We start from the raw sequence: 22,504 nt of genomic DNA, 5'->3' as shown, positions 1-22,504 counted from the left end.
CAACTGCTGCTACCTAACATAAGCAAAGGCTAAGTTCTGTCTGTCTTTTGCTTAGTGGGAATGCTGATTTTACCATGTCTCTCTTTCATTTGAAGATGGTATTCTCAAAGTTCATAAGGTTTGACAGGTCTACCTCCCTTGGATTTTATGGAACAGAATTCAAAAGCTTTCCACAGAAAATAAACAAATTAAATGAATAACTCCATCAAAGCAGAATCCATAAATGAAAAAAAACTAATAATCCAGTGATGGTCTAAGATGACTAGTTAAAGGTACAAAAGAATTCAATTAGCTTTTTTCCTCTAAGAGATACACATTTTAATCCTCTAGACTGCAGATCTAATACTGTTGGAAGAAACATTGTAAAGCTTATCCATTACTAAATGCCATCAATTGTAAAACAAAAGAGATTTTACCTGAAAGCTTGTCTTGGAAGCCTAGATCCACCTGAGGGAAGAAGATGATGCTCAGCCTGAAGCAGTTGACCACCTCAAAATATTTTCATTTCTCATAGTCTGTTTAGTCAAGTACTTTCAAAAACCTGAATGGGAAGAAAAGCAGCAAGCACTGTTTTAGACACTGTTGACAGCAGCAAATGTTTTAAATGAGAAAAAAAAATTTTAGCAACACAACGGTTGAATTTTAATTTCCTTATAATATATAGAAGCTCCATCTATCATCAAAAGGGTTAAGTGTTGGGATGTGCAGACCAAGTACTGCAAGAGAAGGATCCTCCTCAGCATCGCTTGCCTTTGGGCTCTCTTTATCACTCTTTGGTTCCTGCAGCTAACTACATAAAACCCCTCCATTCACAATGAGCAGATTTGAACTTATTTGATGTCACATGCTAGTAGAACGAGGCAAACTGCTGTTGCAGTACACAGAAAAACCTCCTGGTTGCCTTACTTTTAAGGTAGCCATAGCAATAAGATTGGGCTGGGCTTTCTATTTTATTTTTCCTTCAATAGCACTTGCCATTTTCAAATAAAAGAACGGTTAAACTTATTGTTATATTCTGCATGTTTCAAGTTTTATTTAAAATTCATACCCCATACTGGGAACTCAAGTCATAACTGTGTCTCCTAACTACACTGTATACCTAGTAGATGGCATGCAGATTAATGTTCTTCCTTCCGTAGAAACTTATTTTTCAGCAAAACTTCTATGTGAGACTTGAAAACCATCTCAGGACTGCCTCTTGCAAGATCTTTAAAAGTCTTCTGGATATGCTCTTTTCTGGTTAACGTATCTGTGATCATTGTGTCTGCCTTTCCAAGCTGTGATGCCAGCAGAACTTCCCAAGCTCACAGATCAGCAAGCTCCCACGACACTTTCAGAAGTTCTCAAGTCTAAAATGCTAGTATTCTCTCCACGTGGCCACATTATAACCAAATCTACTGAATCCCACATACAGATATGCTAGGAGTTAGAAGATAAAGAAACACCACAAAATTCAAAGTCAATAGTATAATTTTCTTCAGCTCTGCCAGAATAGCAAATTCAGAACTTATTTCAGTAAGTTTAACGTATTGGACTCACTGGTCCTATTACAGTAATGACAGTCAGGATCAAGGTGCTTAAATCCAAGGTCAGGCGAGTCATCGCCTTAATACCACCAATGTGTGAACAACAGAATCATTGCTGCTCTACAAGCAGACCTTCCAAACTGCTTTTGAGGGCTCACCATGCACCTCACCAGACAGCTTCTCTGTGGTCCTTTCTCAAAAATGAAAAAGAGTCAGGTGTTTATGAGTGTGTGGACATCCTGGTCCTGGCAAGTTGGGAGCACCAGAAAGTCATGGATAAAAGCTAAAGCAACACAAATGTTAATCAAATTGTGAGTTGCCATTGACTCCATAGCCACAATTGACTTTACAAGAAAGCCTTTTTAGCACACTAATATGGCTACTTGTAGACCAGGCCTTACTTTCACCTATCTGTCCTTTCCTAGTTGTCTACTTTATCTCTGCTACTCAAGCAGCCCAACAAAGTACAAACTTGATTATGTTACTGTGGTTTATGAGATTACTGCAGATTAATTTACAACCCTCCAGTTAAGCCACAGTCACTGCTCATTTCTCTGCTCTTGATTCAGATACAAAAACATTATCTTTGACCTCAGCTGATGTGCAGAAGTTCGTTACAGCTATACTTCATATGGCCTGTGGCTAAGGAGAACAAATAAAGCGATAAAAGTACTATGACACCAAACTACCTCTTATGCTGTCCAATTACTGTACATCCATGATTCAGTCTCGGAACCTAATCTAAAACCCTGAGCACTGTGTAATGCATCTACTAGAAACTTCTGACCACCTTCATATGCGAGCATACTTGTTGAACTCACATTTTACCGCATAATGTAATTTCATTGATCACTTAGGAAGACCTCAGACCTCAGGGTGGGATGTGCTGGAATTAAGAATAGTGGAAAAATAGATTTAACACAGTTCTTTCCTTCTACAAAATGCCTGCAACAGCCAGAGTTTCAGATTCAAAATGAGAACACTGCACAAGTCGTCGGTGTGCTGTAATGCAAACAAACTTTGCTTTGTTCTTCACCTCAAAACATAAATTTCAAAGCAGTTTAAAAAAAAAAAAGTATCCATTCAACTCTGCTGCTCTTTCAAATCATCTAAACAATTGCCTATATTTGACAGTTTCAAAGCAGCTACTTAGAGTGTCTTGACCATTTAAGCAGTGCAAAACTACAGGAAAAGAAATTGAGAATTCTGCTTTTTAAAGTCAGCCCTTTTACTGCCATTTCCCAAATGCTCATCCCCGTTCTAACAACCACAGTCCTACATTTCAGCAATATGGGAATTAAGAATCATGCATGTCTCTTGAAATGAGGTTTAAAGTTAAAAAGTGTCAACGCAATGATCAGAGCAAAAATTGGTATGCCCTGCTGTAATAAACAGTGAACAGTTCAGATAAATATGCTATTGCAAGGGTTTCTTAACATTCTCAAAAAGGGAATATTTTAGTAGCTTTTCAGTCTCAAGCTGCTAGTTGTTCAATGGCTCAAAAAATCCCCTATGAAAAGCAACACAGTAATTACCCATACATACAAACAAAGCCCAAATCTTCCAGTTACAAACCTTACCCTCTTGCCAAAGTACTCCAAGGACCTACTTGAAAATATGCCATGTAGGCCACTTCCTGACTAAATTCCCCCGAAGATGAGAATCAAATGATATTTTGTCATTGAATTGCATGACAACGTCTCTTTGCAGCCTATTTTGGACTGCTTCCTTCAGGGTTCCCTTCCCTTGCATCCAATCTCGTTCTCTAACCCCCCTATAACAAGGCTAATGAGTCAATAGAAACAAATCTTCCTCTTCATCCCTTTAAAAAGAAAAAAAAAAGTTAGCTGTCACATGACTAGCTTAATGATGCAGGAAAGCTGATCATGAGTACATAAACACCTCTGAGCAAATCAAGGTCAGAACTGAAGTAGGTCAACCAAGTCTGCCAAGCACCTACTCAGGAGTCAAGACCTCTTTATGTAAGCACCACCAGTTTCGATTACACCCAGGGAAGAGTCAGCTATTTCCAGCATAAAATACAGACTTATTTTAAAAGAAATGTAATTCATAACTTTATGAATCAGAAGTGTGTCATTTCTTAAAGCATGTTTTTGCAACGATAGAGGAGAACTGTGGTGTGGTTTCCTTAGGAAATAATTAAAAATATGCTCATCATCCCTGTGCATAACGACTCAAACCAAAAACAAATAGCTACAGAAAGGATTTTTTTTTTCTTCCCTTCACTGCAAACTCCACCTCAGAAGTAACTGTCACAGCATGAACGAGTAAGAAATAGAACAGGATCATTTACCGCCGCTATCTGTATTTCTCCAAGACATGCTGTGGGTGTACGTGTACTCCAGATGTGCACACACTGACTAACCATGGAAGATTTCTGCTCAGCAGCACAAGGACTGCAAGTGCCCCGTGATGCAAGATGCATACAGGCACACAGGGGCATGGCTACTGCAAGTGACAAGCGGTTCCTACATCTAACAATCTTTATTAGGAAACGGTGTGAATCAAAGGAAGGTCTTTGAACTAAACCAATGGTATTTTCCTTTTCCTTCAGTAGTTAAGGAGCAGCAGCAAGAATATCTCATATTTGTCCAACATACTGATGCTGTTTTGTTTTAGTGACACATTTGTGTTCCTTGAACTTCCTAATGTTATTTGCAGGAACATTCTGTACTCCCAGATGATAAAATGCCCCATGGCATTATCTTGTGTGCAGATATATCTCGCAGCACTCTCTGGAGCAAAGAAGTGATTTTACTGTTTTGCTTGTTGAGGTCATCTTTTTTCCACTCTCTCACTCAATACTGTGTTTACCAACCTTTGGCAGCCCACAAGCCACATCTGAATTTTGGTGCTCTTCCTTACCCAAGCTCTTTGCAAACACCAGAAGCTCATGTTTCCACCCCATCCGTAACCATGCTCGCAAAGCAGCAGTGATCAAGCAGCCTCCTGCACCTCTCACATTAGCAGCTGCCACTACCCAGCCCTGCACAAGATGGGCTGCATGAGCAGCCTTCAGCTGCTCAAGTGACTTACTGTTCAAACAGATGCTCCCTGTCTTCCCCAAGGAAAAAGCAGCAGGCTGGAGGGAGGCATCCCATGAAATTAAACCAGCTACAAGATGAATCATTCTGACCTAAGGAAAAAAGTCTGCACAGAAGAAAAAGTCTACAGGCAGGAACACTATCTTTCAGCTTTAGGAGGTGAATTGAAAGGCAGTTTAAACAGATCTCAATAGATCAATACAGTGTCCACATGCACTCCCAACCAAATCCAGGTTTGTTCATCGCTAGTATCTATGAGAAAAGACAGTCACACCATCACATCCCCGCAGGAGTTTTCTAGACTGACATAGTGGTAACAGAGCCATAGGACAATATTCTGAATTTTATCTTCATAGAAGCACCTGGACTTTCAGCTCAAGAGAGGCCTCAGATCCCTATCTCTCCTTGTTTAAAAGGGGAAGAACTTAAAGCTTTTACTTCCAGCTATTTTGTCAAAAGACTTCTCTGTTGTTCCAAAACCTAGAAGTTGTAACTAAAACAATTTTCTCTTATGCTGGAAGTTTAGAACTGGACCCAGGGCCACAGCAGTGTCTCACCAGTACTGAGTAAGGTGGAGGGATCGCTACCCTCAGCCTGCTGCTAACAGAGCCCAGGAGGGCTGTCTTTCTAACACAGCCCAGGAGTCTAGTAGCCTTTTTCATAACTTTCCGTGACTGCTGGCTTAACTGGGTGTCCCCCAGGACCTCCAAGATCTTTTCTGGCAAGCTGTGTTCTAGCCGGCCAGCCCTTAGTCTGCACCGATGCACGGGGTTTTTCCTCTCCAGATACAGGACTTGGCACCTCCCTTTGCTGAACTTCATAAAGTTCACGGCAACCCATTTCTCCAGCCTGCCAAGTTCCCTGTGATTGGCAGCACTCCCATGGGGCTTATCAGTCACTCCTTCCTTTTTTGTACTGTCTGCACCTGTAGGTATGAAGCTTCAGACAGCACGGGAAAAAAAGGAAAACAGAACGGTTCTCCAAAAAGAACCAAATATATATATTAAAAAAAAAAAAAAAATCTAGTCTGTTTCACTTGGAGAAGAACATGAACAAGTGCCTGCTTTTAGGCTGATGAAGTCCCAGTGGAAAGCCTTTCTGTTGGAAATCACGGAATCACAGAATTTAAGGGGTTGGAAGGGACCTTGAGAGATCATCGGGTCCAAACCCCCAGCAAAGCAGGTTCCATAGAGCAGGCTGCTCAGGTAGACATCCAGACAGGCCTTGAATATCTCCAGAGAAGGAGACTCCACAACCTCCCTGGGCAGCCTGTCCCAGTTATCACCAAAAGTTTCATCTAGTGTAAGCCTTCAGATGCCTTGTTACAACAGGTCCTGCTCATCAAAACATCCAGTGTGACTTCACTGGACATGAACACAGCTACAAAAAGCAGTTATTCGGAGAACAGCTGCTTGCAGGAAAATGGCTGAGCTTGATATCAAGCATTTTGATATATTTTTTTAAGCGACAAAAAAAAAATTTACTTTAAGACAATACCATAGACATTTTGTTCAGCATATCACCCCAAAATTTCTGTAGTGTAAGTTACAGAATAAAATAGCTATATTTTATCTTTAAAAACAGGGCCTACCAATGTTAAACGTTGATAAAATAAACTCACAAAAATCTGTATTAAGATGTAGTATTTAATCTTAATTTATTCCAGTCCTTCAGAAGACTTTGTGCCTGTGTGGGAAGCAACACAGTACTATATTTTCAACATTACAGGGCGGGAAAATGAAAAAAAAAATACTAAAATGAAAAGACAACAGAAGCTTTAAGTCCTCTGGGCTAGCTATCTATTTATTTAATGTCCAAATTTATTAGTCTGCTAGTAGTGATACACCCTTACACAGTTAAAATATAAAAATCGATCCCCTCAATTACCCAAATATAAACTTTGCTGAATTGTCAGTGTTACCATGCTAGATACTCACTCCAGTGAATGTAATCCTCATTTTTAACAACCCTAAGCCACCCAAGGGATTTTGAGTGGCTGAAAGACAGCAAGAAATCCATCCTACCCAGTAGGTTAATCAATTATCCAGAATAAACATGGTTTAAGTAACAACCTCATCAAAGCAGTTGGTGACCTCTGTAGTAGTTAATGTACTTCCAGTGTGTTTTGATTGGAACCCTTGGGGGGGGGGGGGGGGGGGGGGGGGAGGGAGGGAAGGGGGAACTAAAAACGTACCAAACAATCTCAACTGAAGAGGCAGTGGCTCTGTGAAGTCTACCAAATTGTACACATTGCTTCTGAACTGTCAACAAAATGTCTTATCTTGTGCTGCAGTGTGCAGTCAACTTCAAAGAAGAAATTAAAAAAAAAAATCTTCCTTAGGAGGACTGCACACAACCAGGACTGACATTTCCAGAGCAGGAGAAGCATATAAGAAAAGTAGGTAAGCTACTTAACTCACTCCTTATGTTCCCACAACTTAAAAATCAGCGCATCGTTAATGCACAACTGGCAATGCCTACTTTGCACTTGCACTCCATAAGATACAGCCTTCTGTTTCCAGATTTCACCTTACTCCTACAGATGAGAACCGGCTTATTGCAGAGATGCTTCAGGTACAAGTTTTAAGGATATCTGCACCCTCCAGTTATCCAAACTGAATAAGCTAAGTTTCACACAGTTAAATACAAGTCTAATTTAGAGTTTAATAATGTCACAAAGCCTGATTGCTCATTTTAACTATTTTGATGACCATGATATGTTCTGGGTGAGCTTAAGATTTCCTTGCTGTGTCTCAGTGAAGCTCCTGTATCCTCACATTTTGGCAAGTATTCTGCCAGCAGTTCATCATCATCAAAGTTGTCTTTCAATGGCAATAAAACAAAAGCCTCACACAAAGTTCTACGAAATGTGTTTTCTAAAGTGTTCTATGAAATGTGTTTTCTAATGCTCCATATGAAGCATCAGTCTTCTAAAACACTTTCTCATTTACTTAAAGGGCAGAAACTGTATGTATATCAAACACCTAATACTGACACCCAGTCTGATCTGTGGTATAGCACACCACAAAACCCATTCTAGGATTTCTTCCTCAAGCTTTGGTGTGTGCTTTAATATACCTTGCAATAGGATGCCTTGATTTAAAGACTGAAGTGAGAACAAACTTCTGCTCAATCCACTACTCTTTTTTTCCACTGGCAAAGCACTATTTTAGTACTATTAGCTACCCCAGCTTCCGATCTCAGAATCTGTCTGTGCGCTTTCATCAGGTTTTTATTTTCTTGTCCCCTCCTCATACTGAAGAACTGTAGGCAAAAAAACTTGACAATACATTCAAGCTCTGTTGTGTCTAATACTACCTATGTAATATCTCCTCATCTGACTCTAAGTTTTTGCATTCAGGGATGTTAGCTATTTGTCAGTTTAACAGGCTGAGCTACACACTGCTTCTAGTCCCTCAGGTACATTAAGTAAGGTGACAAACCTAGTTTCCTGGATCTTCCTTTTTTTCAGATTACCTGTTCCAAACATTGTCAGACATACTGCATACAGTTGATTCTGTTTTCCAGTCACATTATTACTACAACAAACCTAAACACATTTGGCATGCATGAGACCTTTCATTCAGAGACCTATTGCCAAGCAAATCATAACTAATAGAAAACAGGTCAAAAACAGAGTTTGTATCTTCAGAGAACAAAGTACAGAAACAAAAGGGCAAAAATATCACTAAAAGGAGTGTAGGCATGGGTTATATTTATACCTTACACTTTCATTTCCAGGTTTTCACAGTCCCTTTGGTCCTGTTAAATTCCATCTCCGGCTGGAAGAAGCAGTCCCTGCTATCAGCACTCTGCCAGCCTGACAAAGAAAAGTTGACAGGCTGTCAGTTTCCCTTTGGTCCCAAAGAAAGCCTTGGGAAAAGCAAGATATTTTCAGCCTGCCTGGAACCAAGCTAAGGGTATTCCCCACCCAACTGTTTCCTCCAGCATGCGTATCTCTGTGAGGTTTATTTTTCCCCACTGGTTTATCAAAAGTTCTTTTTAACTTAACTTTACGCAAAATGAGCTATCAAACACATATGCACCAGACCCATATGAATACCAGTAGTTCTTCCTTCTGACTACTTCAGTACTATATTAAAGGCTCAGCTTCATTTTTATTCTCCCACTATTTTTTGGGCAGAAAGACATCACAGCTTTTTTGTTAAGTATACAAGTAGGTAGTCTCCAAAGGAAAAAATAAAAAAAAAACCTGCAGGAGAACATACAAGACAGCTTACCAAGTGTTAAGTTAACAAGGTTTGTGTGTGGAAATAGAGAAATTTACAACTTATAATTATTTACAAACTCCAAGTTTTAAGAAAACAACCCTCTCCATGCACACACACACTCATGCAAGTAGCCCCAGCTACTTGCTACTTGTCCACGTATCTTGATTCCCCTTATGTGGAGCAACAATAAGCTTATCATTTATATTAGTGTTTAACAATTTTATTTCCTGTACTCGTGCAATTTACCACTAAAATCCATACCCAAATAGTAAAAACTGAGACACTGCAACAATTCAGCACCTGAATGTAACATACAAGCATCAAGAAAGAAAAGATACACAGACCATTTTCAGACTTATTCAATGTTTCAAAAACAGCCTCTCCCATTTAAAAAATGGGATTTTCGCAATGAGCGATCTGTCTCTAACGCTTAGAAAGGCAGCACTTCAAAGTTATGACAGCTCATACTGAGGCATTATCTGATACTCTGCTCTTCAGAGAGATTCACAAAAAGTAGTGGCAAAGTGCAACACCAGTGAACACTGAGAAGTAGGGCAATTTCCCAGCACTTCCCTAGGGTCTGCACTGACACTGATGCAGAGCATTACAAGGAGAATTGCTGTGCCTGAAGATAAACCAACCAGTTGCCCAGCCAACAGTAGTACTGCCACAGGATAGTGCAAGCACAACTTCAGGACTCCTCCTTTAGGCCCTATACTTCCACAGGATTCAACTGACTATGAAACCAAAATGACTATTAAGAGAAGTCCTTTAACAGGACATAAAAAATAAAGTTATATGTGTCATCATGTCAAATACTGAATGCAATAGGTGATACATTCTTGGCTTCTTCTACCTCTCTACAACACCAGCTTTTTACATTCCCTTCTCTCTTACTGGGATAAACTGGAACCTCTGTGCAATGGGATGCATCTCCAAAGTGAGCCCCAGGTACCCCACAATGCACATTTCACTAAAGCCAACACCCAGAAAAGTCTGGCTTCTCAGGTTTCATAAATCACAGTATTCAATGAAAGACTCAGAGGAGCAAAACAAGTGATGATTTAGGGAGAAACCAAGCAGAATATTTCTTGTCTTACACAATGATGTCCAGAATGGTACGTACCTCACCCAAACCTGCATGGAAAGTTGTATTTGTTTAGCTCAGAATAAGCATCACATACCAAAAACTTCACAGCACCTTTACAGAATAGTTGCTGTAACATCTTACTGCCACAGGAGTGGCTTTGCTCCCTTTTTGTTCTCTTCCCTGTCTCCCTTCCCCCAGATTTCCCTCCAGTACTCCAGCACAGACTGCACAGTCCCCAGAGCCTGTCTGCATAATGTGTCCAATCAATCTGCTCATCTGGCTGAGTAACAACTTGACAGAAAGCAGTCTTCTGCGAGGTTAGCAAGCTGGACCATCCTACGGAAAGGTCAGATGATACCCAGAAGTACCACAAAGAAGGGGGTGAGGCATGCCAGGAGATGGGAAGGAGCAGAACAGTCCCTTTCAACAGCAGTGAATTACAATATCCCTGTTACATCCTTCAACTGCTCTTGCAGGTTACTCACAGCAGGATTTGTTTTCACATGCAAATCCCCACATGGTTTAAGTAAGGCAAGGTGTGCTGATCTCTTCTACTAATCCACACCTGCACTGTGACATTTTCTCTACTTCAGGAGCTTGTTCTATTGTGAATGACAACTTATGAATATATAGGCTTGCTAGAGGAGGCTTCCTATCCACTCTGTTCACTGCTTCAGTGTGAGCATGAATTTTATTTTTCTGTGAAAGGCATAAAGCAATAGGAAAGCCCTTGACAGAAAATGCTGATGAACCACGTTCCTTTTTTTGTGTGTCTATACATTAATGCTGATGTTGAGAAGAAGCAAGTTTCCAAAGCAGTGACATTCACTTGCCAGAGATACATCTAAGACTTGAAATTTTCCAGGCAGGTAAGACTATAGTTTCTATTTGCAATTAACAGTCAAGTTTGAGTGTGTCCTTTTACATTACATGCAGAACTGAAAAAGCATGTTAAAATTGCTGTTATATTTAGAACAAAGTCTCTCACCACCAAACCAAGACAGCCCTAAATAAAGACAGAGTAACAAACACCAGGAACTCAGAATTCACTTAATAGGGCCCTTAAACTATACAGACATCTTGACTGTTTAAAAAAAATTAAAATAAGGCAAGTGGGGAAGAACAGTATGTCATGCACATTAAAAAAAAATAAAATCAAAAAGATCAAAAATCCTGCCAAAAACAAGCAGGGGTAGAAGAGAAAGAAAACTCATTCAGAAAACAAAACAAAATACAAAAGCACTCTTGGTAAAAACTGAAGATTGTTGGTTTGTTTGCTTGTGTTTTGCTTGCTGTTGCTTGGGTCAAACACCTACCCACCCAATGCAGGGAGCAGCAGCTCCTTCCCCCCCAGATGAAGAGGAGATACAAGACAGAGCAGACATCCAACTGACAGTTGCAAGCAGAAGCTTTTCCAGCCCATTGTTGTATTCCAGAATAGCACTCCACAGCCCAATCCCACAGGACCTTGTAAGGATCACCAGACAGTTCACATTCCTCCACAGAAAGTTTAAGTTGGGTTAGATGATCCTATTCCACAAGCAGATCTGTACCAAATATTAATAATGGTTCAGATTGGTTACCACTTACAAATGCTCATAATTATTTACAGTTCCTGAACAGTACGGAGGACAGCTTGGATACCATCCAACAAATCCAACTTATTAGAAAATGGAAAACTTTCCAGCTTCACTCAGTAGAACAAGATAGGCAATGATTTCTATATAAGGAACAATCAATGAATTAAGCTAGTACTCTTCAGCTTAGAAAATAGGCAAGACCAACGTCTACAAAATGATCAAGTCACAGGGACAAACACAGCTTGGTTGAAAGGTTAAAAACAACACAGCCCTTCACACATGAGGTGGAAGACTGTGGAAACTCCCAGGCAAATAACCTGAAGGCTAAATGTTCACCCGGCTGCCAGAGAGGTGAGACCAGCTCACAGAAAGGCACGGTGCTGAGGGATCCCAAGCCTGGCTCAGGAAGTCTGAAGGTAACTGGGGGCCTACACTTGTCCTAATCCTCCTCTTTGCCGGGCCACTTACAGCCACTGCTTGAGGTAGGACTTTACAGTAATCAAGTCTGGGTTACAGCATGCAACTCTTACCTTCTTCTCGTACTAGTGAAGATATATTATTACTGTTATCTCAAATTTCTAAGTATTCAAGAAAAACTTCTACTTTCAAGGATGACGTAACATGCTTTCATAAATATCCACAGCGAAAATGTAAATTATTCTCACAACATTCCCCAAAAACTGTTTGAGGTAATCTCAGGTTTATATCAGCTAACCTGCAGTCAGCAGCAGAACATCACTTAACGCCAGGTGAAAGATTTAAATTCAGCACTTGGTAAACAGAATTTAGCAAGGCAAAGGTAAAAGCTTACTTTATCAGAAATAATACTCTAATATAGAAAATAAGATTTATACATTGGGTGTTTGCTTTCATAAGTGGAATTTAAAACCCAGTTCAGACAACTAAATTTGGATACAGTGCCTAAAAGGAATAGTACGTAAAATACCGCATAAAAGGCATTAGGCACAAACTACCCAAACCAAACATGCAGGACGACTGTCCCATTCTTCACTAGCCTAAGCACTTGAGTTACTACACAGCTCTCCACTCTATGGAAGTCTAGCTTACAGTATTAAATGAAATTTAAAATCATTGACTACAGCTCACAATTCTCTTTTAAAGAGGCCAAAGGAGCCAGCAAAATAGGGAAACTGTTACTGATAACACAAGGGGGGGGGGGGGGGGGAAGGGGGGAGACAAAAAGGCTTAGAATAGAAAAGAATCCCATCTTTCAGGGGATCATATATTAATCACTATAAACAAGTATTTCTTTTTTCAGGGTCCTATTTTCCTGCAATGTTCACTTCAGCACTTGATCTAGAGTTCTGTGCATTAGCTTGCCTACACTTACTAGAGAAATACATACTTTTTTGCATGTATGTTTCCTCAGTAGCTAATCTGGTGCTCCACTGAAGTGTTTTTAAGGATATCTGCTAAAGCCCATTCAGGTATCTTCAAAGGGTTCTGTCAAAGAAAGGTTTGCCTTGTTTTCTAGTACTGCTGAACAAAAACCTCTAAGATACTCCACTTTACCCATGCTTTTCTGAATACCAGTATGAATATCCCAGTAATATTTTTAGCCTTCTAACTTTTAAGTTGTTTTGTAGAACGGTTATAAGAGTCGTTGCAGATGTTCCCCTTCTCTGCTGCAAGTCTTCCTAGCCCTCCCTTCATTCACAGTCTGGTTAAAGCTGTGTCCCCCTCAGCTTCCTTCTGCTCAAGAACAACGCAACTCAGAGAAAAGCATACAATTTTTATCTTAATACTGATACAAGATTTGGTTAGATTTATTCCCCTTTATGATCATGTATTCTGATCTCCCCTGCTATAGGCAGCAAACAACCTCATTTGCTGTTTTATACAACAAACTGATAAGCTGTAATTCAGGCCAAAGTTTATTTTAGAAAGATATTGCAGATCAACTGATAGGTTGCAAGAATCTATTACCCTCCTCCCATCTTTTCTGTTTCAAAGCTTAGTTCCTCTTGTTCAAAACTGTCAGCCTTTCTAGTCCGTATTTGAGTAGGTTAGCCATCAGCTACTGAGCCTCATTTCACTTTCTGCTGCCAGGTACCTCTGTCACGTCATCAGCTAAAGGATGAATTCAATTAATTGCTTTTTCTTCCCGTAACTAAACTGTCATGTTTCTTTGATCTCCCACTGTAAGGTTGTATTTGCAAAACACAGTTTCTCTCTTGAATCCTTTTCAGTTTTCTATAAACTTTCTGAAGTACAGGAAAGTTTTAAAGTTAGGACAAATTTAATATCAGGATTAATTAATAAAGAGATTAAGCTACCTTAGTCCAGCTTGATATCCTTCTTTACTAACTCAAAAATGTATTTGTCCAGCTCTCTGTAACATGGCACTGGGAACAGCCGGTCAATAAAATCCTCCCAGTCACTTCAAACAAAATAAGCTTTCCGAGACTGTTGTCATCTCTTTAGTTTAATATATAGACACATGACCGTTTGACAACTAGTTAGAAATGGTACACGTATTTCTTAAGTAAGATCTTATCAAGCAACACAGGCTATTGGAGTGATAATTAAACAGACCAACCTGCTCCACTCGGCTCTCCCAACAGTACCTTCCACCATTATGTGATTAATAAGGATCCTGAATAGAGTAACATCAAGGACAAACACAGGTGGAAATTGCCAGAAACCACACTACTGACTAATCCCTGCTTAGATCAGAGAGTAATCACGTGAATCAGTTAACTAGTTTATTTAATACATGGACTTTTAACAGTACAAACCTCTCTTTGTGGGATTCATGTGACAACTTGCATATTTTTTATTAGATGAGAAGTTGCAAATCTAAATGTTTACACCTTTGTTATTGACAGCATGTTTGCAAGATGTGCTAATCCCCAGCTTCACCTTTCAGCTGTGTTCTCCCATGTAGTACTGTCACTTACCCAACCTCACACTGATCTCTTCAGAGATGCAAAATAGAGTCAAACTATCCCTGCCAACAACAGCAAAATCTAGAACTTTGCATATAGCTATGTAACTTACTATGGTAAACCAACAAGAGGACACATGGGTTAATTTCTATAGGGACATTCAAACAAGAGTAAGCCCAGAAGACCTCCAATATAATAGAAGTACTAAAGAGTCTGAAAAGTGGTATTCATTTTGTTTGTGAACTGCTGTTTTGCGTTAGTTTACTCTTTTTATAGAAGACTTTTTTTTTTTTTTAAATCAACACTTGTGTTAAAGCAAATCAGTCTCTATTACATCAGAGCAGAGTCATGAATGAGCTCGTATAAACACTATTCAATATTGAGGTACATTTGTTTTAGATCTTGTTCTGCATTAGAATGACACATAAAAACATCAAAATAATTCTACTGAGATAGCTGATGTTTATAAACTAAAAAGCAGGAATGTGGAAACTATAAAGATAAACTGAAATGAAGCAGAAAACACAGGAAGCCAGCAGAAATTGACCACACCTTTTAAGGGTGGAAGACAATGATTAGATCAGATGTGGAAATTATTCCGATGAGTACATTATTGGAAAGATGTGTGGAAAATACGGAATGATTTAAGAGAAACTTTCATGTTATTGCCAAAGAAAAAAAAAAAGACTCATCCAAATTACATCACTGGGAGGAGTTAAAGAAGATACGCTCTGTTGTCTTTGAAGGTGGAAAACTATGGTACTTTGCTACAATAACCAATTGAAATGAAAATTAAAGTTAACTGCATTTATCCCTAATGTTTCTTCTTTAAGTAGAAACCTCTTAGTCCATCAAGGTTATTTCAGGTGTTGAAGGACCAGGAAAGCTCCCTCTTCTGCTTCCTGCACTTCTCCAAAACCCATTTGCCAGCAGCTCCTACAGACACCCGTGAAAACTTGTACCAGTGTTATTTTCTGCCAACACATCATTATTCCAAAAACATCACCACAAAACATACATTAAAAAAAGCAAACAAAGCACTTCAGCATTTACAGAGCTGAGAGAAAAGAGCAAGAAGAAACCATACACAGGCACCTTCCATATATACACGTATGTTTAAATAAAAATCAGAGACCAGTTAAGAGACCAGTTACCAGGCTTTCTGAAGATACCAAAGAGGTCACCAGAAAAATGGTTTACACTCACAATCTGAAGATACCAAAGAGGTCACCAGAAAAATGGTTTACACTCACAAATAACAGAAAATGAGACACCAATAGGCACTTTTCCCTTGCTTTCTTTTTGAACAGAGGATTGTTTTGGTCCTGCTTCTTTCTGGTATAGTCAACTATTTGGTCCTTACTGGTGTTCATATATACTGCAAAAATAAATAGTCATTAATTAATTTTAAGTAGCAGGTACAGATTCTCCCATAGCCTGCTGACTTAAAGTTTTTCTTATTTTCCATTAAGTACAAAAAAATAGCTTTTTTTTTTTTAAAGCATACATCACAGCCCTACAGAAAACAGATTTTCATGTCATTGAACAAAACGACAGTTCTCCTAAAGAGCTATTTCATAATTACATCATGCACAATCTCTCTCTAAACGGAAGCCTGGGTAGGTTTTAGAGAGCATTGCTTTCAGGAAACAGAGCATTCACACAAACTTACAGCACAATGAGATCTTTGCCAAGACAGAGAATCATTCCTAAACAGCAACCCAATGTTTTTTTTGTAAAGGCAGACAGCTCCCCATCCCCAAAAGGAGCAGAGGTGTATGCAATTAGCTTACTGAAGTCCAAACCACGTATCATACTGGTGGAAAAGAAGATCATCTTCTTTTTAGTCTTCTTCCTATATTTCATTTCCTCCAGGTTTCCTGGCAAGCCTAACTGGAGACATGGCTGGGTCTCTGCCATTTTTAAATAAATTATCAGTTTGACAACATATGAGTACTCAGCACTGTTACAGTCAAGCAATCATAGTAAATGAGCTCCTGGGAGATATGCGTATCTGAAACACTTCTGTATTTGCATCTAGAAACCCTGAAGCACAAGAACCAGTAAGGGGAAAGCGAAGACAGTCAGAGGTCTAGCCAAGTTATTCTTTTTCACTATAAAAATAATTTTTAAAAATGGCTGAATAAATAGTGGAAAGCTCCACTGTCTAGCTCCAGAGATAAAAGTATGAAGTTGTTTATTTTTTTCTGGCTCCTAGCTATCAGTATCAAAAACAGATTTTATTTTTTTAATGTATTCCACGTCATGGAATAAGTTAACCAACACAGCTTAATGCAATAATATTCTGCTGGAGATCCCCTTCTTCCACAACCACGTCACACTGTAACATACTTAAAACAGCACTCTGCACACTCGCTGCCTCGACCACATCTCCTCCAGGTCTACCCATTTTGTGAGCCGTGCTGTTTCTTGACCTACAAAACCACAAATGTTTCTGAAGCCACAAGGTGTATGGTATCAGTGAACTGAGTGAACTCCTCACCTCAAGATTGATTTGAGATACCTTTGAGCCAAATCACATTCCCCCACTCAGTATGCTTGCTGGGCACCTAAAGCAGAGAGATGTTTCTGGCTATGGGTTTTCAGTTTTTGTCCCATCCTAGTACTTGAGCACAGCCCTAGCGATACCGCCCCAAATAGCGACATTTCCCACACTGGTCCTTCAAAGATCCCCAGAAGTCCTTTGGCAGACTCGAATTCCGGGGGGGAACATATATATATATATAAGGGACGCAGTTGGAAAGCTTGCATTCTGGCTACAGCCACATACAGCTGCTAAATTCTGCTCTGAGCTGGTAAGGTGATAACCTCTACCAGGAACAGGAATGCTGAACATCAGTTCCTACTTCATTCATCGTTTGGAATCTCTTACATGCCCCAGATTGCTTTTGATGGATTTTATGTCCAGAAATAACTTCCTAAAAGATTCTAACTTGCAGTGCAATTAATCAGAAGAAGCTGATGAAGCTGTTTTACATGTTGAGCATGTCAACTAAATCAAGACTTCCGCCTGAGCAACGTGACTTTACCCATGTGAATCAGAGCAGACCGAGCGCTGGTAGATTGCAACAGCCAACTGTTGTAAAGGTCTCCTCTACTTTTTTCTCACCTTGTGATGCTGGATGAAGTCAAAAATGTTAGAGCAAAATGAATAAAGAGCTACTTCAAGTAGGGAAGTAAAGCAGGCATTTGCCATAGAAGCGTCTCGGAGTAAAGTCAGATAAATTAGGATGGGAATTATTTCATTCAATAAAAAATGCCAAATTAAGTAATTAAGAACCCTTTATTAATAGTGAGGATTATCTATATCAGACTGAAGTAGATTTTTAGATGTTGTAATAGTGAAATACTCATCTTTCTTCAGACTGTTCGATGGCCAGACAAGCTGACCAAGCTGCACATCCCAGATGGGAAAAATAAATAAATAAATGTACACAAGCCCCAGGATTTCCACTCCAGATGAAACTGAAAATTCCAGCATAAACTCAGACCAGCCTGAATTCATCTCTCCTACTTCTCTCCTCCTGTTATAAACAGGAATATTCTGTTGCTGGCCTTATATTTCTAATATACAAGTAACTTTCAGAATTTGGACCCAAACTACCAGGCAAGCATTATACAACAGTGCCTACCAAACAGATTATTCTTTAAATGGCTATTAGAAGAGCAGTTCCAGCACGTCGAATGGTTTTATGGGAGAAGTACCTCTAGAAAATCACTGAACTCACCTGACAAGTTTCTATAAGCAAACTGCAATATTCAGTGGCTAGTTTGGTCGTTGCTTCAAAATAATGTTTTCAAGTAAGAGAAACAGAAGAAATTTTTAAAAATAGGAGAAACAACACTATTTGTAATAAAAGTCTTCCAATCTAACGTGCTACTCCTACACACACACACACGTCTCCTCATATGTGATTTTTCACTAAAAATGGCACTGTGAGAATGAAGTGTTGTAATACAACTCATTTAAGATTTCCTAATTTTGCATATCACTAGAAATTACATACTGTTCAAAAACTATTAATAAGAGTTCTGCAATTGCAGATTTTTGACAGCATCTAACATCACAGAACTTAGTTTTTAAAATTTAAGGTGATGGAGACTGTTCAAAACTTACAAAGTCATAAGAACCTGGGTGTAGATTAAAACTACAGTATAAAATACATTACTCCAGGTCAGCAGGTTCCCTACTGCTCCAAGGCTTTAAAAGAGTATTAAGGAAAAAAAAAAAAATACTGTAGATAGCAGAGCTTTCTAAGGTCAAACTTAAGTAATTTTCTTAACTGGAGAACTATAAGTACCACTCAAAGATGTTCTTAAATATGTTAAGAGTACAGTGTTGATATTGACTTTAAAAAAAAACAACTCACTGAATTCATTTCATCTATAACAAGCGAATTCATAAACCCAAATGCAAGGACTACATGAAATGGCTTGGCAACAAGACACATTAGGAAAGGCAACAGAAGAATAGAAAGGCTTCCTGTTTCTCAGTCAACAATTCTAAAACAGCAACGTGAAAAAACCAACAATGGCAAGTCAAGATCAGAAAACATTCTAAAATAAACCTCAAAGACTAGCATCTCTTGGCTTTTTATTTTTTTGCAATACACTTTGGACTCCCCGATTTTACTCCTGGAAGACGGTTAAACCATTCAAGCCTATAAGCTAGCTTAATAGGACTTTAAAAGGTTATACGAAAACTAATATATACCAACAGCCAAACTGCAACATAAAGCCTAGATCTCATTTAAAGGATTTAAAATACTTCTCAGAGGTGCTTGAATAAAGGACAAAAATAAATGTAGAACTTGAGCCAAAGCCATTCTGCTTCACTCTCAAGACAACCACATTGCACAGATGCAACCTCAAGCATAAACATTTTTAATACATATTTTAATACTTTTTAATACATATTTTTTGCTTCAGATTGGAAGAGAAGTCCTGAATTTCCTAAGGCTCCATTAGAAGTCCATATATAAGAAAAACAAATCCATTCATAGCAATCCAAGAACAAACTAGTTCAAGGAAACAACAAAATAATCAGTTCTGAAGACAGAAAAAAAAATCTTCAAAAGTCATTAAAATCAAAGTCTGTTAGGTTTATTTTCTCCCTTTTCTTTTCCTATGATGTAACTTTTCCTCTTCGCTTCATCCTTTAATGTTCTGCAGTACAGCATTATTTACCAATTTCTACCAAATTCCCTCTGATCTTGTTGTTCTTAAGTTAGACAAACTTGAAAAGGCAAAGCCACCTAGGTGGAAGTTTCCAAGCCAAAGAATGCTTTAGATCAAGAATAATACTTATTTCTGAGTTCTCTGATAGCTTTATTTCATTCTCCCCCAAAACCTATGCCCTAAATGGGTAAAATTATCTGCAGAGTTTTCTGGGTACTCTTGAACTGGGACCACATGCAGTCTTTAAAATACATGGATTCCATGAACATATTTTCAGCTGGCACAAAAATTAGGCCAAACAGCTGCAACTGCATAAGCATATATGACTTACTATAAAATGCCTTCCTATTAAAGTGATTTGAGAGACATGATGGCAATACACACAGCTAAGGAACCACCAAACATGTCCTCCCTAGTGTTACAGCAACTGCTCACTGGGAGATATATTTCCATCACAGACACCCCAACTCAGGACCGTTAAGAATTTAGCAATACGTTTGTTCATTCCTTTATACAAGGTGCCACTAAATCGCCTTGGATCTGTGGAAAATAATAGCCTACTAACATTTGTAACAAAATACTGTCAAAACAAACATGAAAACTACAGTCATCTTCCTCAACTGCTTCCATTTATATGAATGGGCTGCTTTTTCAGTTCGTACAGAATATCGGCATCTCGCACCACATGAAATGTGGCATGCTATTTCACCACTCCAAATCCTGCCAGTGATATTTCTTGCTCTATAAGTAGCCCACTGGCACCATTCCTGCAGAAGACCAACCTACAAAACCACAGCATGGCTTCAGCTCAGGGTCACAAGTTGTTCTGACACCAGCAGCCGGCCAAGAAGTGTGTCTGACATCAGAGGCATTGAATAACTGCTTCTCAAATGGCAGGAGGCTGAAAAGGTTACAAATTCTGCACGCCTTGGCTAAGAAATATCTTTTTGCAGCTGCAAGGGAGAAAAGATAATCTGAACATAAAGAAGAAATGTGAATCCTTGCAGGCACAGAACAGGTAGGGAATATGGACTGCGCACACATAGACAATATTATCAGCCATTCTTGAATTAAATTACACAAACATTACAGGAATTCTAGTTAACAGCTAAAGTAAGTTAGAAACAATACTGAATGCAACAGAAACCATTGATCTTCTTTGGGACAAAGACCAAGATGTCAGACTATATTTTTAGTTAATAAATATTCCAGACTATCAAAGCAAGAAAATGCTGTTTTGATCTGCATTCATCTGCAGAACAGATTAGAAAAGAAATTACATTTCTCAACATCTGGTGAAAGATCAGGTTTCCAAGGAGATGAAGTCTGGGCCTTGGTTAAGTAGCCTTACTGCAGTTTTCCAATGAATTGAGGTAAAAACCACACGTGCCATGTGCACTTCATGCTAGCGAGCTATCCGCCTTGACATCCACCTCATTCAGTATGAAATTCACTTAAACATACACCACAGGTAACGTACACCTCTCTTGAAAGAACCATGAAATGCCTTCTTTGCTTCTTCAAGCACCTCTAAAACACAGACCCTAACATCTACAGTATGATCAGAGTTTTCAATAACTAACTGAAAAAGTCACTGCTGAGTTCACTCATCATCATCTCACTTATTACATTTATCTAAACCAATTATTTTGGTCCCAAGCTTTCTAAGTATGACAACAGTCAAAGTGAGTTTCAAACCACATTTGAGATATTAAAAAAGAGAACTCTTGAGTATTCTTTGCATTCTATAGACTTACTGAGAACAAGGAAGCTTAAAAATATGTATTTATTTTGGGCCTCTCTTTGCAATCATTTACATATGCAAACATTTACATTTTACACATTTTCTGTTGAAGAAAATTAACTTTTCAGAGAACTTTAAACTTTCTAGTACTTGGAGATATAGCTAGCTGCTTTTTACTGCATTTCTGTCCTCTTTCCGAAGTTTGCTGAAGTGCATAACATCAGTTTGTCTATGGGCAAACTGATGATAAAAGTGAAAAGCGTGCACATTACAGAACTAGGAGAAAAAAAGGCACTATGGAATCCATCAAATTAAATTCACCTTGCTTGACCTAACAACTACGTAACCTTTCAGGTTTTCCTGTACCTCCTGTAAAAGCATTAGTGCACAGACAACTGCCTCTGTATTGAAAACAAGATTGAAGTTGAGCATTAATACAATGCTTTTGTGTTCATCAATACATAGAAACCTACATGTTTCTATGTATTTCCAGTGTGCTTGATAGCAATTTGCTTTTTAAAAACGTTCATATTCGTCTGCAGCACACAGGTGGCAGCTATCACATTAGGTCCCAGCTTTGTCATCATAGTCTTGGATAGCGTTAAGGAACTGTGTGTAACTAAGCGCTGCCAATGAAATCCGATGAATGTTCATTTGTTCCTATTGCCGGTTTCCCCAAAGAATCTTTGAGAGCAGGTATTTGGAAGGAAAAATAACATCTCCAGTAAGGGCTCCCTACGAACACCACCTTCCTGATACATATACCCTTAGCAACAGTCCCCAAGCACAGCAGGTTTCCTGGAAGTTGATGGTGGCAGTGACTTGGCAGAGGGACTATTTTCATCTCTGGCTTTGCAGAATCTCAGCTACAGCTAAGGTAGTTTACAGACACTCCTGCGCCATCCTGAGGGGCCTTGTAGGGAAGCTCAAACCAAAGCAGTTATCCCCAGTTTCCAATGGTACTTCTGTCTCACCTAGGCGGTCTTCAGATGGAAATGGCAATGGAAATGCACAGCATAAGAAGAGAACACAGGATGAAACAGTGTGTTAATCTCTAACCACAGTATTTTGTTGCTATTTTACAGTCTGTTTTCACACATAGACATAAAATCATGAATGGTCATGAGAAGTACAAACCCACAAAGCCTAGAAGTAGTAA

At 39.0% G+C, this 22,504-nt stretch overlaps 1 protein-coding gene across 18 annotated transcripts in view; it reads right to left on the bottom strand.

Moving 5' to 3' along the window:
• BMAL1 (basic helix-loop-helix ARNT like 1) overlaps positions 1-22,504 on the bottom strand; it is a 50,107-nt gene that overhangs the window by 26,437 nt on the left and 1,166 nt on the right. For 8 of the 18 annotated variants that reach the window (XM_072039449.1, XM_038180317.2, XM_038180330.2 and 5 more), the window contains 2 exons: positions 8,314-8,411; positions 417-541 (listed from right to left, as the gene is read on the bottom strand). The gene's annotated coding sequence lies outside the window, so the exon portion shown is untranslated. The remainder of the gene's footprint in view (positions 1-416; positions 542-8,313; positions 8,412-22,504) is intronic. The other 10 variants (XM_072039451.1, XM_038180323.2, XM_038180324.2 and 7 more) reach the window with 2 other exon arrangements.

This window comes from Anas platyrhynchos, chromosome 5 (genome assembly GCF_047663525.1).
Source record: "Anas platyrhynchos isolate ZD024472 breed Pekin duck chromosome 5, IASCAAS_PekinDuck_T2T, whole genome shotgun sequence".
NCBI lineage: Eukaryota > Metazoa > Chordata > Aves > Anseriformes > Anatidae > Anas > Anas platyrhynchos.
The sequence above is the reverse complement of the archived record's forward strand: the minus strand, read 5'-3'. Positions and strand labels throughout refer to the sequence as shown.